The following is a 14734-nucleotide window of genomic DNA, read 5'->3' as shown; positions in this document are numbered from 1 at the left end:
CTTTTGGTCCTCTTCAGAGCAGGGACCCTGAGGAACAGTATGGGTCAATTATGCTGAGATAATATTTAAAAAAAAATAAAAGGGAGAGAAAAAAGAATGCAACCAAAGAAGAGGGAAAAGAGAGGAAGAATGGGGCCATTTTTCTCATGTAAAAGAGACATGCAAAGAAGGGCTTTGACAATGGAGGGGGAATGCAGGGACAGGGGGGTGCCTGAACTTCACTCTCATTGCAATAATTGGTTCAAAGAGGTGCAGTTTATGTGAGCACACACACATACATACATATGCACACATAAAAGCTCAGTTGTATATACAATTGCATCTCACCCAATAGGGAAATAGGAAAGGAAGGGGAAAAGGGAAAGGAGGGGGAGGTTAAAGGAAGGGCAGATTATGGGAGGCAGTAGTTAGAAGCTTTTGATGAGGGACAAGATAAAAAGACAGAGGAAGAAACAGAAAAACGATTCCATAGAGGGAAATACACAGTTTTTAATCACAACTTTGAATGGGAAGGGGATAAGCTCACCCATAAAATGGAAGCCAATAGCAGAAAGGATTAGAAACCAGAAGCTGATTCCAAGAGACACACTTAAAACAGAAAGCTGCTGGAGCAGACTCAAATACGTTTCAGTGGAAGTAAAAAGAGGTATCAGTTAAGATCTCAGACAAAGCAAAAAAAAAAATAGAACTAATTAAAAGAGATAATCAAGGAAACTACATTATGCTAAAAGGTACCATAAACAAAAATTTCTATAGTAAGTTTCTCTGATAAAGGCCTCATTTTTCAAATAGATACTGAAAATAGAATTGAGTCAAATTTATCAAAATAAAAAGTCATTCCTCAATTGATAAGTGATCAAAGAATGTGAACAGGCAGTTTTCAGGAAAAATTAAATCTATAGTCATATGAAAAAAATGCTCTAAATTATCTCAGCTAAAATGGTATGAGATGTTGGTCTGTGGCTATTTCTTTTCCAAACTGCTTTCCAGGTTTTCCAGTAATTTTTGTCAAATGGTGAGTCCTTATCCCAAAGCTTTGATCTTTGGGTTTATTAGACACTAGATTGCTGTGGTCGTTTATTACTGTGTATTATGTATCTAATATATTCCAGTGATCCACCAATCTATTTCTTAGTGAATAACACATTCTTTCTTATGCTTATTACTTTGTAATATAGTTTGAAACCTGGTACTCCTAGGTAGCCTTCCTTTGTATTTTTTCAGTGATTCACTTGATGTTCTTGACCTACTGTTCTTCTAGAAAAAATTTTGTTATTATTTTCTCTAAATCTATAAAATAATTATTTGGTAGTTTGATTGGTATGGCACTGAATACGTAAATAAACTTACATAGAGTTGTCATTTCTTTTTTTCATCTTTGCTCAGCCTATCCATGAGTAATGAATATTTCACCAATTATTTAGATCTGTATTTGTAATAAAAGGTTTTTTTAATTGTGTTCGTATTGTAAACTAATTTGTCTTGGCTAGCACACTTTCAAGTATTTTATAATATCTGCCATTATTTTAAATGAAATGTCTCTATCACTTCCTTCTGGCTTTTATTTGTATTTCACACAGTTCTTGCTTTACCTAATTTGCATAATGCAAAATTGATTTCCAGGCAGGAAGCAGCAGGACCCTGTAGAGGTCTGGGTTCAGATTCTGGCTCCAAGAAGGTAGGGACAGAGAAAAGGTGGTAGTGAAGTGCAGCCTCAGAACAGGAATCTTTTACAAGCACTGAAGCTGCTTTAGTTGTGAAAGGTCCTCAGAACCAAAGGCTCTGGGGCTACGTGTAGCCCACATGGGGAGAGGAAAGTCTTCATACTGTAAGGTTCAATTACATTGACAACTAGTTTTATATAGAAAGGTTGATGTTGTATAGGAGTATATTTTATAACCTTCAACTTGGCTAAAGTTGCTAGTTTTTTCCACTTTTTTTAGTTGATTCTCAATGGTTATATCATAAACAAAGAATGATAGTTTTGTTTTTTTATTGTCTATTTTTTCTTCCAAATTAATTTTACTTGTCTAATTGCTATAGCAAGCATTTTTAAAAAACATTTACTTATTTTTGGTTTTCAACATTCATGTCCACAAGATTTTGAATTCCAAATTTTCTCCCCATCTCTCCCCTCCCCTCCACCCTAAGACATCTTGCATTCTGATTACCCCTTCCCCCAATCTACCCTCCCTTGTATCACACCCCTCCCTTACCTTAACTCCATCTCCTCTATTTTCTTGAAGGGCAAGATTTTTATACTCCATTATCTTATATCATTTTCCCCAGTTCCATGTAAAAACAGTTTTTAATGTTCGTTTTTAAAACTTTGACTTCCAACTTCTCCCCCTTTCTTCCCCCTCCCCAGCCATACCCACTGAGAAGGCAAGCAATTTGATATGTTATACCTATGTAGTTGTGTAAAAGACTTCTATAAAAGTCATGTAAAAGTCTAAATATATTTCCCTCCATCCTGCACTGCCCCCATTAATTCAGTTCATTCTTTTGACTCTATTCCTCCTCAAATTAATCATCCCGCACACCCCACTTGTCCCCATCTTCCCTACTTTCCTGTAGGGTAAGATAGATTTTTCATACCAAATTGAGTGTGCATGTTATTTCTTCCTTCAGCCAAATGTGGTGAGAGTAAGTTTCACTTTTTCCCTCTCACCTCTTCCCTTTGCCCCTTCATTGAAAAAGCCTTTACTTGCCTCTTTTGTGTGAGAAATAATTTTCCCTGTTCTATTTCTCCCTTTCCACTCCCAATATATTCTTCTCTTACCTCTTAATTTTATTTTTTTAGATATCATTCCTTCCTATTCAGCTTACTCTTTGTCCACACTCTGTCTGTATGTATGTAATCCCTTCAACTACCCAAATACTAAGAAAAGTCTCAAGAGTTACAAATATTATCTTTCCATGTAAAAATGTAAACAGTTCAACTTTAGTAAGCTCCTTATGATTTCTCTTTCCTGTTTACCTTTTCAAGCTTCTCTTGATTCTTGTATTTGAAAGTCAAATTTTCTATTCAGCTCTGGTCTGTTCATCAAGGATGCTTGAAAGTCCTCTATTTCATTGAATGACCATTTTTCCCCTGCAGTATTATGCTCAGTTTTGCTGTGTAGATAATTCTTGGGTTTAATCCTAGTTCCTTTGACCTCTGGAATATCATATTCTAAGCCCTGAGATCCCTTAATATAGAAGTCGCTGTATCTTGTGTTATCCTGATTGTATTTCCACAGTACTCAAATTGCTTCTTTCTGGCTGCTTGCAATATTTTCTCCTTGACTTTGGAGCTCTGGAATTTGGCTACAATATTCCTAGGAGTTTTCCTTTGGGGATCTCTTTCAGGAGGAAATCAGTGGATTTTTTCAATATTTATTTTACTCTCTGGTTCTAGAATTTCAGGGCAGTTTTTCTTGATAATCATGTCTATACTTTTTTTTTGATCATGGCTTTCAGGTAGTCCCATAATCTTTAAGTTGTCTCTCCTGGATCTATTTTCCATGTCAGTTGTTTTATCAATGAGATATTTCACATTGTCTGCTATTTTCTCATTCCTTTGGTTTTGTATAATTTGTATAAATTTGTATAAATTTGTATAATTTCTTGATTTTTCATAAAGTCATTAGATTCCATATGCTCCATTCTAAAGTTTAAGGAAGTATTTTCTTCAGTGTTTTTGAACCTCCTTTTCCATCTGGTCAGTTCTGGTTTTTTGGACATTCTTTTCCTCATTTGCTTTTTGTATCTCTTTTGTCATTGATTTTATAGTCTGATTCTTTTCCCAGGTTGTTTTCTCATTGCCTCAGCCATTTATTTGCCTTTTGAGCTGCTCTTTGTCAAGGTAGTTCTCTGCTTCCAGTGAAGGTGAGGCATATAGTGTTAGGTGCTTGATTCCCCCATAATCTGTAGGTCTAGATCTCCAGAAACAGTTGCTGCTTCTGCTGCTGTGGCTGCTGCAAGTTCCTCTTCCTCCTCCCCTCTGTGTAATGTCCATTTTTCAATATTGTATTGAAAATGCTAGCTATGGATGGCAGAGTAACAGCATGGAATTTCTAGAGCTCTTTCCACAAGTCCAGTCAAATACCTGTAAAAAATGGCTCTAAACAAATTCTGGAGCTGCAGAACCTTCAGAATGACAGAGTGAAGCAAATCTCCACTCCAAGACAGACTGGAAGGTCACTGGGAAGTGTCTTAGGGTCATGAAGTCTTGAAGTTTTCATTGATAATTGTTGGGGGTGTAAGCTCAGTTCCATGTGGACAGTCTCGGGCAGGTAAAGGTGAGGACTTCTAAACCTTAGAGTTCTCATGAGGCCCCCCAGGGAACAGCAGGGAATTGAGGTGTGAGACCTGGGCTATCTCGTGCGTCTCCGCCTCTTCTCCCTGGGATACGTGCTGGGAGAGAGCATCCCCGCCCTCGAGATTGGCCTGGGGTCTGAGCACACCTATTGTTGTCTAACAGGCACGGTATTCAGGTGCAAACTATGCGGCAGGAGAGCTTAAGTAGGGTCAGGAAAGCCTGAAGGTGCTCTTAGTGCTGAGGGGCCCTTAGAGGACAGAAGGCCTCTCTTCCCTCTCTCCTTTCTTCTCTCTTCCCTCTCCCCTCTCTCCCTCTTCCACTTCCATTTCCAATCTCTTACTGTAAGATCTTTGCCTCCTTGGGAGATTCCTCTCTCCTCAGGAAGAGTTCCCCCTGCACATGTAACCAAGATCCTGAATAAAGCCTAACCCTTGTTCGACTCTGGAAAGTCTCTTCTCTCATACGTTTATCTGGTTTGGCCAGCTGAAGACCTGCGATAGGTAAGGTAAGACTCGGGTAGCCCTTAGGCCTCTAGGCCTAACAGATAATTTCATGAAAGATAATGTCTATGCTCTGTTTTTGATCATGGCTTTCAGGTAGTCCCATAATTGTTAAATTGTCTTTCCTGGATTTATTTTCCAGGTCAGTTGTTTTTCCAATGAGATATTTCACATTATCTTCTATCTTTTCATTCTTTTGGTTTTGTTTTGAAATTTCTTGATTTATCATATAGTCATTAGCTTCCTTCAGCTCCACTCTCATTTTTAAAGAGCTATTTTCTTTAGTGAACTTGTGAACCTTCTTTTCTATTTGGCTGATTCTCCTTTTTAAAGCATTCTTCTCCTCTTTGGTTTTTGTACCTCATTTTTCAATTGAGTTAGCCTATTTTTAAAGGTGTTACTTTCCTCAGCATATTTTGGGTCTCCTTTAGCAAGGTGTTGACTCACTTTTAAAGCTCTTCCATGGCCTGAGTCCATTGCATATTCATTTTGGAGGTACTGGATGTAGAAGCCTTGACTTCCTCTGACAGTGTGCATTGTTCTTCCTTATCTGAAAGGATGGAAGGAAATACCTGTTCACCAAAGAATTAACCTTCTGTGGTCTTATTTTTCCCCCTTTTTGGGGCATTTTCTCAGCCAGTTACTTGATTTCTGAATCCTTTGCCAAGAGTAGAGTCCTAGTGCTCCTCCTTACCCCAGGACCATGCTCAGGGCTAAGATTCAGATCAGCTTCTCAATTCCCCTAGGGCTTTTAAGCTGAGCTGCTCCAACAATGGAAGCTGCTGCTAGACTTAGCCACTGCCAGACAGTGTTGCAGCCCCACTGCTACTTCTGCCACCACTGCCTGCAGCCCATGCTGGGGGAGATCCTTCTCCCCTCTCACCCAGCTGGGAAAGTCCTCTCACTGACCTTTGAAGCTGTCTTTGACACTTGTGGGTTGAAGGATCTGAGAACCTCCCTGTTGAGGATTCTGCTTCAGGGGCCTGTTCCAGTCCTGTTCGTCCTGGTGCTGTGGGGGCCAGGGCTCGGCTCTGCTCTGCTCAGTGTCTTGTGGGATACACCTTTCCTGTCAGCCTTCCAGGTTACCTTTGGCTGAAAATCTCTTTCACTTTGTCATTCTGTGGCTTCTGCTGCTCTAGAATTTGTTGAGATTCATTTTTTACAGGTATTTTATGGGCTATAGGGGAAGAGCTATAGTACATGAGTCTTTGTACTCCATCATCTTGGTTCTGCCCTCTGCATCTTCTTTTTTAAAAAAAACTTGTATTTTCTCCTCACATTTGAAAGAATTGACATGAAAATTGAGAGTTTCAAACATCCCACTTTGCTCTTGTTTTTTCTTTCTATTTTTCCATAAATTCTTCATTCTTTTGAAACCATAATCTGGGCCACTTCATTCTATTTTAGGCTAAAAATGACCTGAAGAATGCGTTATACTCTACATAAATTTTGCAGCTAAACGCCTTTCTTCTTTCCCTGAATAAGGAGAATGGTTTGTGCATTGGCAGAAAAGAAAATCTGCCTTCTATGCCCACAGAGAAATGTTACCTAGTTTGCTTGTTTGTTTTTAAATTAAAAGATTATTAAAAGATACATATTTAAATAATTTGATTTTGCTTAGTCCATTTAAATATTTGATATCTGTAGCCTAATTCCACTTAACAATATTGATGCCAGCTTGCAATATTAAATATCCCTGCTTACATCTCTCCAGTCATGAACATTACCTATGTCTGTCTGTTTCTAACTTTCTAGTGTGAGTTTTTGGTGGCTATTTTTCCTCCATGGGGACAGAGGAATTTCTACCTTCATAATCAGAAATAAGACATTTATCCTCTCCATTATCATTATTAAAAAATGAAACTCATAATATCTGATGAGGCATTATTAAAACTACAGCCTAGAAACCCAGAATACCTGGTCTGAAAGGAACTCCTAGGTTATTTCATCCAATTCCCTTATAGATACACAGTTCCTACAGATGACATACATCATTCTATAGAAACAAAGATATAAGGTTATATTTTGGGGTTGACAAATCTACTAAAAGCCATCAGTCTAGATCAAAAACTGTAAATGTAACCATTTCAAAATAAATTGAGATAGTTATCATTAGATTTAGACAATCTGATCATACAGTCCAGAGATTTTTTTAAATTACCAAAATATTCAGCTCAATGACATAGAACTTTGGTCATTTGGGATATATGTTGTTATAGACCTTTGACTACAATCACTCTTCAGATTCTTAGACCTCTTTGCAAGTTCTGCTGATGTATCCTGACCCTCAATCCAATCGTCTCCCCTTTCCAGGGCCTCTTTTTATTTTCTATGCAAAGACTACTGGCAACTCAGAACTTTATCACTCATGTACTGAACACTTGACAGAGGTCTCACCAACTCATTCCCTCACTTTTTAACATTTTTTATTGTTCTCTGTTTTTGTCTTCCTGTCCCTCTTTCACCTTCAATCAATGAATGCAAAGGTTAACTCGCTTTTCTCCCAATATACTACATTTCTTTATTTCCCTCTTAAAATTGTGGCTCATTCATTTTTCAGTCATATCCAACTTTTCAAGATCCCATTTGGGTTTTCTTGGCAAAGATACTGGAGTGATTTGCAGATGAGAAAACTGAGGCAAACAAAGTGACTTGCCCAGGTCTACGAAGTTTCTCAGGCCAGATCTGAATTCAGAAAACGGAGTCTTTTTGACTTGAAGTTAGACATTCTATCTACTGTATCACCTAGCTGGCCTCCCCATTTAAAATACTGTTTCACAAATACTAATGAGTTATATATAGCTCATTCTGTTATGCCAGATATGATCATCAGCATCTTGACTCTTAGAATTTGGGAATAAATTACCAATTAATCATAACCATGGCATTATCTGCTTTTTAAACTGCCTATCTTTAAGTCGGTTACCCCTCAAGACTAGCATGTAGACTACATTGTATCACAGAAAAAGCACAATCACTGAAGAAAGGAAATCATCATTTTCACTTGTTCCCAAATTCTCTTGTCCATTGTAGAATGCTTTTGCATCTCTAAAGTTCAATTTTCTTATGTCATAAATGGAATCAAGTAGTGAAACATTTTATCATCTACTTTTGAAGTCTTAAACACAGCCCTGGAATTTTCATTGTATACTTTTGGTAGTTTTATGTTCCAGATAAATAGCTCCCCCACTTTTAGTCAATTCAAACATGTAGGAGCAATTCCTGAAACCAGTTAGATGTTACAGGAATGCAATGATATGATACTTTGGTTGTGGACACCATCCCAGCATTAACCAATATTTTTTATCTAAGAATTACCATTACAAAGATAACCACTGATGGAAAGTGATTGACTATCTTTGAATAAAATATAGTAAGTCAAATACTCTAATTTAAAAAAAAAAATTCTGCTCTTCAATAAGGACAGGAGCCTTACGTTTCATCTTTTTAGATCTTTATAAATCCTCAAGTTTCTACAGCAATATTGTTTAATATTTTAAAGTGTTTAAATATTTTATAAATCATAAATAGTTAAAGAAAGGCTGTATGTATTTTAGTAAGGATGCACTTATTTGAAGATAAAGCTTAGAATGGTAATTAGATTGATATAAAGAACTCCCAGGTTCAAAAATATATCCCTCCAATGATGCAGTTAATAATGTTTCCTGAAACTTAGTTGTAGCATCATAAAGAAACATTAAATGGCTTGCCTAGGGTCATGCTTGTCTAGGGTCTAGTGGCTTGTCTAGTATGGGTCAGGAATGGGTATTTGAACTTAGATCTTCTTGGTTTCAAAGTCAGTAACTATCTATTTACTATGACACTGACTCTCCTCCCATAAATGTTTGTTGTTGCACTTGTTATTTTCTTTAGGAAAAAGTAACTTGAATTAATGGTTGAAACAAGTTTAGGAATCAATTAATCTAAAAAAAAATAAGTAATAATATACTTAAGTTACACTTGAATAGGATGAAAGGAAACTTAAACATAATTTTTGAATCAGGTCATGGTCACATTTGCACTACAAGGAGCTAGGTAATTGGCCATGACAGTAAATTAGGAAATCTTGAGGAAGGTCTACTAATCGTATATGTTTCTGGCATCCAATTAGCAAAGATTCAATCATGAATTGCATTTACTTGGGATAGTTTCATTTGCATTCCTGGTTCTATCTATATCTGGAAAAAAATAAGATGCCTCTTCTGTATCAAAAATAAAAGCTTCATTATGCTTTAAATTATACCCCATTACTATTTTGGGCAATATATTAAGGAATAGCAGGCAAACCAGTGCCAATTAGTGCCCATGTACATCATTCAAGGAAAGCTTGGGGGGGGCATGCTATAGCTCTACATCAGAGAAACTCTTTCTTTTCTTTTGTTCTCTTACTCCTCCTTTCCTGCACTACTACTGTTCTGTTATTTTTTTCTTTTTCCTCTCCTAATTTCCCCTGTTTTTTTTTTCCATTTCCTAGTCTAAAAATCTCTTGATGTTGGTCAGTGGTCTTTACAAACTTCATAAACCCATGCAGCACTACTCAGGGATAAAGAATTTGCTAAACACTGATATGGAGTATATGCTTAATTTCATTCAATTTGGAAATTAATTTGATTTGAATAGTACTGCTGAACTGAGCTCTTTCAGTTGGCTCATACATTAGCTATGGGACATATTCATTTAATTGTAATAGAAGCAAATATAAATATATTGACATCTGTTTCTTTTGGTATTCTTGAAATTGTAAACTTGAAAAATCAGAATGTAATGGACCCACCAAGCACGGTAGTGTTCCATTAGGATTTATGTTTAATATTATAAACCCTTTCTCCATTGCAACGTACTAGAGATACTTCAAGATTTCCCCTCAGCACCTGGTCTACTCACAAAGGACACAATATCCTGGCCTTTACTTGAGTATAGGCAGCATAAAAGGTTTAAGCTTCAACCACCTTTCTATAAGCTGCTTTAGACTGTCTGTTCTATGCCTCCCAGTACAATGGTGTTAAATGAGATAACTCAAGTACTGTAGTTTTCTGGGATTTCCTTCTCATTCTCCAAGTGCAGGCTTTATAATTCTGATTCATTTGATTTCTGATTAATCTCAATATTCCTTTTCACTGCTAACCCGACAGAAAAAGCTGTGCTATATTATTATTTTTGTTATTACTGCTATTCATCATTGCCTGAGCACCCACAGTGCCCTTAGGACTACGAGAGATATAAAGCTATGGGGGCAATTGAAGGCAGAAAAGCAGAAACTAAATACCACAAATGAGAGGGTGATTACATCTCAGAACGGTAAAGTCCTCAATGTGCATGTGCCAGCTTTTTCTATTTCAATATTATGATTCTTGTTTCACTCATTTTTCTGGAAAAAAATAGATATAGTATAGAATAAGGAAGAAATTTTAGTTCAAAACAGAAAAATGATTATCCAAAATAATAGCGAAAAACATTACTTTTTTTGGAGGGGAAATTGGATGGAAGTATGGGCAGGCATTTTTTTTTTCTTCCTCCCCAACTAAATATTTTAAAAAATTGAAAAAATTTATCCTTTCCTGTTAGAGGTGTGAAGAATAAAGTTTAATTTTACATTCTAATCACTTCTCATATTTTTCCGCATGATAATTTATAGAATGATGGAACAGATATATACCTGGTTTTCTTTTGTTGTGTTAAACACATTATTCATGGAAAATGGTATTTTTAATCTAGCAAGGGAATAATTCAGTATATAATTAGTCTTATTTTCCAGGAACCTTTTTTCCATATTGAGGACATAGGTTACTTTCATTATTTTAATCCCATGCAATTTATCTTGATTCACAGGATACTAGGTAGACAATTAGAAGCAATGTAGTAAATAGAGGCAGAGTCCGTGTATATAAGCATTAAAATACATTTTAATTTTTAAATAAATTAGAAGTAATTTTATTATTTTATAAAAGGCATATGGATTTAGGAGAGTGACTTAGAAAATATTATCTTTAATATCTTGTCATTGGCTTTTTTTGGATATGGGATGTGGACATTGTGAAAACAGATTAAAGGAAATTTAAAATATTCTTTTGGAGTTATATTTCCTATTTAGTCATCAGAGACAAGTACCTGAGTAAGCAGTTTAGAGACAACTATTTTATTTTATTTTATTGCTATTTCAAATTCTCCATTACAACTAAAACATTTGAGTAATTTTAAAAGTTTTCTCTGTTAAAGGATACACAGCTAAAATCATATTTATCATCTTATTTATTTGACAGCATTTGGAAAAAAATATCCCCATGCTTATATATTTAATATCTCAATAGCAGTTCTACATTAATGACTAATAATGCTAATTATTTAACAACTCCAATCTTTTTTAATCTGTAAATATTTTTAAAAGTCATTTTGCATTTATTCGTTCATGTTCTCCCATAATCACCCTGTGAAGAAGGACGTATATCATTACTGTTTTTAAGAGGAAGATCCTATATAATTTGCCTAAAGGCCCATAGTCAGTAGTTCTAGAAGTAAAATCCTGCTCTCTTGACAGGAATTGTTGGCTTTCTAGTCTCTTCATCTATTTATGTATAGCAATGTTCTATGTGAAATTAAGAAAAATATATAGATTTAAATATTTGGAAAGAAGTTAGTTAGAATCACATGTCAAGTAAGAATAGGAAACTCAAGTTTCCTTAGCAGTCATTAAGAAATTGGGGAATCCCTTCCATCTTTATCCCAGATAAGCTCAATGGATTTTCTAGGTATTTCCATAAAGTTCTGAAAAAAAGAATTCCCATTGCAGTTCCAGAATTACTAGAGTCAAAGACCAAAGGGATCCCCAGGTCGAATTTCACACTCACTGAGAAATTGCATTACTCATTGGATTTTTTTTTCTTTTCTGTGCAGGCAATTCCAGACCATGAATCCAACCAAGCCAGACTCAAATACTGGAGAATGCAGGCATACTGCTGAGTTAATATAGCCTTGCCTCTTGAAATCAAGCAGATCCTGGACAAAGAAAATTGACATCATGAAAAGGAACAGAGGCGGGTCCTACCTTGGCAAATATGCCCACCACATCTCTCGTTTGGAATCAATTTGTAGCCTCTGGTATGGAGCCATAATTATACTGTGCTGACTCGAAGGCATTTCAAGGAAGCCAAAAATATAGTGAGAAGTAAATGTCAAGTCACACACATTGATGCCTACATATATATGCATATGTATGTTTTTGTGTGCTTATGTACCCACACATAATATACATATGCATATATATAGGCATAGATACATATGTATTTGATGTGTGGGTGATTTTTAAAATACCAAACAGAAAAATCTGTGACTTACATAGTTCAGAAGTGCTTGGGAAATACAACAAAGTGGGTATAGGAAAAAGAAGAAAAAACAGCCTTTCATCTGAAGGCATTAGTTTTAATCCCAGCTATTTACTAACTATGTGACTTTGATCATGTCACTTTACCTTAGCAGACCTCAGTGTCTTCATCTGTAAAGTGGAGTAATTGCCCTAGATTACCACTAAGGTTCCTCCCTGCTCTAAATCTGTCATTGCTTTTTTTTTTTTTTTTTTTTCTGTTAAAGGCAAATTATAATGTCTGACCTGCTTGCCTCACAGGTTACAGTGAACATCAAAGGAAAGAACTTAGTCAGCACTTTATGAATGGTAGAAGGATTGTACAAATGTAATCCATTGGTAGTCATTTTGATATCATATGAATTTAAAATAGTCTATCTCAACTCAGGTACAGCTATCTCTAACAACAGGAAAAAAATGAGAGTACAAAATAAATGCTAGAGATAGTTTATTTCCAAGTTGTATGATCTCCATACTTCTTAATGATAAAGCACCAAAAATGTGCACTGAGTGATAATAAGAACTAATTCAAATATTTTTCATGGTTTTTATTAAATAATATGTAGCTTCTGTCAATAATATAAGTATAAAGTTTTCCATTTACATAGCACATCGAATTCTACAAAGCACATTTTTATACTTTGATCTTATTGACATTAATGGCAACCTCATGAGGTAAGTATTGAAAACAACAGCCCCATTTTGCAGAATAAAAAACCAAAGATCAAGGAGGTTGTGACTTGGTTAGTCATGCAGATATTATATTAAATCCAGCTCTCTCCATGATATCACAGAGTTTCTCCGTGATAAGAGAAGGGAGTGTTAAGAATTAGTCTAAATCATTATTAATTAAAGAAATGTAAATTAAAAGAACTTTGAGATCTCATTTTATACCTATCAGATGGGCTAAAATGATTGTAGTGGAAAGAAACAAGTGTTCAAAGGAATGTGGGGAAATGGGGACACTAATACACTGTTGGTAGATCTGTGAGAAAATCCAAACATTTTAGAGGACAATCTGAATGAGTAGCAACACCACAACTAGGTGTATTTTCAAAGATGATGAAGGAAAAAGGAAAAAAAAAACCCTCTATATTCTAAAAATGTTATAGAAGCTCTCTTAGTGGTAGCAAAGAATTATAAATTGCAAGGATGTTCATTTTTTATTGGGAACAATTTATGGCACATGATTGTGATAGAACAATACTGAGCTCTAAGAAATGGTGATCTCAATGATCATAGAAAAACATGGAAAGATTGGCATGAAATAATGAAAAGGGAAATGAATAGAACCAAGAGAACATTGTATGCATTAATAACAATATTGTTTTAAGAAAGACTTTGAGTGAATAAGTCATTTTCATTACTATTAATACCCAAATTAACTATAAAGGACCTATGAAGAAAGACATTATCTTCATTCAGTGAAAGAACTGACAAATAGAACTATGTATAGAATAATTTTACACATATATGTGTACGTGTGTGTGTGTATGTGTGTGTGTCTAATGATAGCCTCCTTCAGGGCAGGAGGGGGAAGAAAAAAAGAAATTTACATAACTTCTTTATGTATTTAAAAGAAATAGCAACTTGTACATCATAGGTTTGTAGTTTCATGTACAATCATCTTTTTATTATACTATTTTATGGAAATGCTTATTTTATTCCATAAGTTTAAAAAAAAGAAAAAAATTCTCATGTAGTGGGTCTCACATCTATCCTGGCAGCCTGGAGGAATCTATCTGAAAAACTGAGATCACTGAGCACTGAAGTAAATACATCATACTTAGTTTCTCTCCCATTAGGATGTATGTTCTTTGTGAGTAGAGACTATTGTTTCTTTTGCACTTATATACTCAGTGTATAACATAGTCTTGGCAATTAGTAGGTACTTAATAAAATAACTTATTGACTAAATGATTGATTCTTGTGGAGCTGCCACTACTTGTTTAAAATATTAGTATTGTAGTAGTAAATATTGGTGTTTTTATAATTTCTGTAGAGCTAGCCAGGGGAGCATAAATTAGACAGGGGAAAGAGTGGTTATATTCTATTTATTTTTACCTATATGTTGTTTAACTCAATCAACTACAGAGCCAATAAATAGTAGAATGATATACCTATATGTATATATTTCCATCTTTATGCAAAGAGCTGGACCAACAGCTGATCCTATCACATTTTGGTCCTCATGATCGACTGTTGAATAAAATGCCAAGTCTGCTTTGGGCTTTCAGAGCAGGATGATGGCCGGTGAGCAAGAATAAGCATCTCACCAAAGGTGGCAAAAAAAGGAGCCAAGAAGAAAGGGGCTGATTCATTTTCTAAGAAGGATTGGCATGATGTAAAAGCAACAGTTATGTTCAACATTCATAATATTGGCAAGACACTGGTTAGGAGGACTCAAGGAACAAAAATTGTCTCTAATGGTCTCAAGGATCAGGTTTTGAAGTGAACCTTGCTGATCTGCAGAATGATGAGGTTGCTTTTCATAAGTTCAAGTTAATTAGAGAAGATGTTCAGGGTGAAAATTGTTTGACTAATTTCCATGGAACGGACCTTACCTGGAGCTAG

Source organism: Notamacropus eugenii, chromosome 4, assembly GCF_028372415.1.
Source record: "Notamacropus eugenii isolate mMacEug1 chromosome 4, mMacEug1.pri_v2, whole genome shotgun sequence".
Classification (NCBI taxonomy): domain Eukaryota; kingdom Metazoa; phylum Chordata; class Mammalia; order Diprotodontia; family Macropodidae; genus Notamacropus; species Notamacropus eugenii.
This window is presented reverse-complemented; position numbering follows the sequence as displayed.